Source organism: Amblyomma mixtum, chromosome 3, assembly GCF_055824585.1.
Source record: "Amblyomma mixtum isolate Tamu chromosome 3, ASM5582458v1, whole genome shotgun sequence".
NCBI classification, from domain to species: Eukaryota; Metazoa; Arthropoda; class Arachnida; order Ixodida; family Ixodidae; genus Amblyomma; species Amblyomma mixtum.
In genome coordinates this window covers 432,401,768-432,406,663 of record NC_143014.1, presented here as the reverse complement: position 1 = coordinate 432,406,663, position 4,896 = coordinate 432,401,768, and the positions used below count along the sequence as shown (strand labels likewise).

At 43.8% G+C, this 4,896-nt stretch overlaps 1 long non-coding RNA gene across 1 annotated transcript; it reads right to left on the bottom strand.

The window, feature by feature from the left end:
- Nucleotides 1-574: 574 nt before the first annotated feature.
- Nucleotides 575-3,555, bottom strand: LOC149358120 (uncharacterized). Its single transcript, XR_016289946.1, has 2 exons — nucleotides 3,467-3,555; nucleotides 575-745 (listed from the first exon to the last, which is right to left on the bottom strand). It is a non-coding gene; the product is annotated as an uncharacterized LOC149358120 (long non-coding RNA).
- Nucleotides 3,556-4,896: the final 1,341 nt, after the last annotated feature.

The following is a 4,896-nucleotide window of genomic DNA, read 5'->3' as shown; positions in this document are numbered from 1 at the left end:
TATAAAAATTTCTATAGACAGTCCATAGACTGTCTATAGACTTTAGTCTATCAAGTCTATAGACTGTCTATAGACAAATCCTTTAGACTGGTCTATAGACAGTCTATAGATTTATGGCCATACACTTTTAGTAGACTTTTGTCTATAGACAGTCTATAGACAAATGTCTACTGAAAGTCTATGGGTCTATAGGAAGTCTATAGACACAGGTCTATAGACAGTCTATAGACGATCTATAGACTTATGGTCATACATTTACTATAGAGGTGTCTATAGACCGTCTATCGACACTTGTCTATAGACGGACTATAGACGACCTATAGACTTATGGCCATAGACTTCCTGTAGATTACCGTCTATAGACAGTCTACAGACAAAAGTCTACTGGTCCAGTAGACATATGTCTACAGATTGTCTATAGACATTCCATAGGTGTGTGGCCTGGCAGTCTATAGACAGTCTATAGACCTCTGTCTACTAAACTGTTAGTAGACCATTATCTATAGACTGCATATAGACTGTCTACAATCATTGAAAAAGGTCACCAGACAGAGTTCACACATGAAACAATCAATATACTTACAAATTTAGTTTATTTCCAAGCTATCCAGGCTGGGAATATGCAATACATGCACCATAAGAATGCACCACAGTTACATAAAAGTTGAAAGTAACAGTCCGGCTAGTTTCCTCAGAAGCATTCTTGTGGCCTGTTGTCTGCAGTAAATCGTCCGGGCACGTTTACCTGTACAGCACAAAGGAAAAAAATAATATAAGAGGAACTGAAAAAAAAAATTCCCATTCCATCTCTACACATGTGCTTTACAATGCAAGGCTATCCTGGCTATGCCATTCTAGAAAGGCAATCTTGATCTTTTGGTTTGGTTTTATGGGGTTCAAAAACCCAAGGCGACACAGGCTACGAGACGCTGAAGTGAAAGGCTGGGGAATAATTTCGGCCACCTGTGCAGAGTACACAGGCCTTTAGCATTTTGCCTCTATTAAAATGCGACCGCCTACGCCGGAATCGAACCTGCATCTTTCAGGTCGCCATACGAACATTATAGCCACTGAGCTATCACGCCGGCTCAATCATATCAGTAAATACACGAAAGATTATATGCGTCGTCATAAAACATTGTAACAAAGAACCCTAATCCCTGGAGCACTCTACTCTGAATCCAGTACTGATACTGATTTCTGTATGGCAATACTGTTACAGCCAATACTGACCTCTTTATGGCAATCCTTTTACTTTATTTGTAACAGAAGACTTCGAACAATTGTGCCACATATCTGCATTGACTCGCAAGGAGCTGTTAAGAATGCCACCTCCATAAAATACAGATTCAGTGCACCTCACACAGGGATCCAAAAAGGAGAATATTGCAGCATTTATTCTTATAACCGCTATAGAAGAAGCGCTTCAAAATACCCTGCGTGAAGCCTGGTACACCCGGCCAAATTTTTAACTGGCTCGGGTGTTGCATCGCTAAATGCACCTTGCAAAAAAGGTGCCTTTCGGCTACACTGCTGGCATATTCATGCTGTAATTTAACGAGTGAAATGTCATTTCGTGCTTCCTTTTTGTTCATATAATGTTTGAGTGCAGTACTTACGTGTTTAGATCAACGTTATCAGAAACATTCGTCTGCCACTACGAACAGCTGAAATAAGCGGCATACGCAGAAATGGATCTAGTCCATATGGCCTCATTATCTGGGTAAAGTACCACTCCTTTCATGGCGGACAAGTTGTTTAGCCAGATTAGTGCAAATGCGCCACCAGAACCATTGCTTCGTATTCCGCTTGTTTCGGCTCTTCGTACAGCGGGAGACGATGAATATTTCTGATAACTTTGATCTAAACATGCACGTACTCCACTCAAACATTATATTAACAAAAATAAACTATGAAATGCCATCTCACGCGTCAAATTACAACATGAATATGCCAGCAGTGTAGCCAAAAGGCACCTTTTTACAAGGTGCATTTAGCGATGCAACACCTGAGCCAGTTAAAGATTTGGCCGAGTGTACGTAAGCTGATACTCAAACGGGCACAAGCTATACAAAACCAGCAGGCAGAAGCAACCAGTTCACCACAGATTTTCGCCTATAACTTGAAGCACAAAGACGGAACAGCATACTCATACATCTGCGCGCGCTCTTAGAAACAAGCGGGTTGCAGCGCTTCCATGCCGCGCTCATTATTCAGAATACTAATACAGCACATAGAGGCTGCAGCTGCGCCGTTTCAAAAGCAGTCGTGAGGTTGAGACAGCAAATTACTGTCACGATAAAATACCGTCTGAAATTTACTTAGTTTTTCCTTCAAGTGCAGCCCCAACAGCGCAGTAAAGAGGTGTGTTTATTGCATGGAGGTAGCCTAACCCAACGCTGCTAGAAAAATCAGCGAAAGCATTGAACGTGCTCAAAGTAGGAAGTATTTCAATGAAACAATTACAGTCGCAGCTATAATAACACGAGAGCTTAATTTAATTTTAGGCGCAAATAATCGGCGAGTCACATCGCCGCTTTCATAACGTAGAAGTCTTAAATCAAAAACACATGCTTTGCCTCTAGCGCAAATGGTATTCGAGAAATCTGTGCACGTGTGAGCGGGATCCATGAACGAACCACTCGGAACGAAATGTAAGCCACCTCTTGTCGAGCCGACCTTTACCCAGCTTTCAAAATGAAGTGCCCGCAAGCCAACGGCGGCGGCCAACGGCTCTGATGACAGACACGGACGAATCCATACGTGTGCAACGAAGGGGAGATGGGATGGAGCTCGTGGGTTCTTCGCGGTGTTTGAGCACGCCGGCCATTCGCGCCGGCAACGAATTTTATTCACCCATCACACTACAAGGATTCCTCCAGCGCCGCTTGAGTACAACTTTGACAAACGTCTCGCGCTTCAGTCTATAGCGTTACAAGACAACTTTGCTGAAACGTCGGCGTCCACGACGCGCACCGAGCGAGCGTCCATACGTAGCAAGCAATGCACACCTCCAAAAGAACAGCACTCCATGGTCCAGACAGGCGATAACACAAAGATAAGGAAATAAATGTAATCCACCACTGAACGAGACTGTATGTAAGTACGTTTTCGGAAGTGCAAAGTAAATAGAGCTCACACGGCGCTAACACACAGTTCCATTTCGGCCGTCATTCACAGGCTAAACGACATTTCTGGCCGCGCATCTACCTTGAAACACGAAAAATCTAGTAGACAGCTCGCGAGGAGCGGCTTATCATCAAGGGCATCGCACAGACTGCCTTTCCGCGCGTTAGTAAAGACAGCGGCACAGAGATAAGCGGCATTAGTCGAGAGCCCGATGGCTTCCGCCTTAGAAACGAAGATAGGACGTTTGTAACTGCGCACATAATCTGTTCTGCACACACAGCTCTGCTTAGAGTGGTTTAGGAGACCAAATGAATAAAATATAAACGTGTAGACTTACCGTAAGGGGACGATGAAGCTGGATTTTGAAGAAAACGTAATCCGCGAAAAACACGCCACCGCCATTGATGCAGCCACGCACAGGGTTGTTTGCAGCCCGAAAGATTTTCCGCCGTCTCGCGGTAAAATGGGTAAAACGTGAAACAGAAACCCATTTCACGGTCGTATCTTTATCGCTCGCACTCTTCCCGTGTGCAGCTTGATCTGATATCCAAGACCACAGAAGGCAATGGGTTTATAAGCTTAAATTCTTCGCTTACCCCCTAAAAAGTTTATTGTTTTCGTGAAAACACAACCGAAATCTAACTTCTTGTCGATATACGCGCCGCATCTCCCACCGAATAGTATGTGGTACAATTCTCAAATAATAATTATAAGGTTACATAGCATAACGTCTTTTTTGCGTGTGTTCGTGTTTAGAAAACTGATATGCGCCACATCAGCGTGTCATCGGCTCCGAAGCAACAGGTGCAAGGGTAGGAACGAAAAAATACTGGCTTTGTGAGTGTTGCGTCGCAGCACTTATTCACGTGAATAGAAACTGCAAAGGTAGAAATGGCAGATGTTAATCGCAGAAAGGACCAGGCTCTTTGAGATTAATCTAAGATGTTTCTAAGGCATGGGCGCTTCCTTGAATTCTCACACCCGTATTTCCCCCTTTATTTTCAGGACGTTATAAAGAGAAATGTAGATCCGTTGATAAAATGTTTCTGATTTCAGCACGTTGGACAGTAACGATTGAAAGATGGAATGGAATTTTGTCGAGCGATTCCTTTAAGGGACAGCGTATTCGTTCGATGTAGTACAGTTTGCGGGCGCCCTTACTTCAAGAACGGCTGCTTTTCCTCGGCTTACTTGTTAGCATTAAATATTTAATTGTATTGACAATATACGTCACGGTATAACGAAAAGGAGCTTGTCAAGGCTCCTGAAAACAATATACAGGAGGGTGTTGTGATGGCCTTACGCAATACATTTTAATTTCCGTAATAGCGAAGGAGGTGGGGGAATCCCGACATAGTTGCGGTCACTAGATGCAGGTCCCCTCAACATACAGTGCAAATTGACATTGTTCTGGACTTAGTCGAAGGTCAGTGTATCGAACATTGTTAGATAAAATTACGATTGTTATAGACTGGTCTGTAGGCAGTAGACTATCTATAGTGTACAGTCTATAGACGAAAGCAAATTGAGGTAGTTGTAGACTGTAGTCTGTAGAGAGTCTATAGACCGGCTATAGTGAAATGAACGGCGGCGCAACAAGAAGAACACAACAAGAGAGGGGACACCACATGCGCACGTGGTGCGCATGTGGTGTGCGCATGTGCGCATGTGGTGTCCCCTCTCTTGTTGTGTTCTTCTTGTTGCGCCGCCGTTCATTTCATCATGCACCAACTCGCCCCTCAGGCCATTCTTCTGAAGTACCGGCTA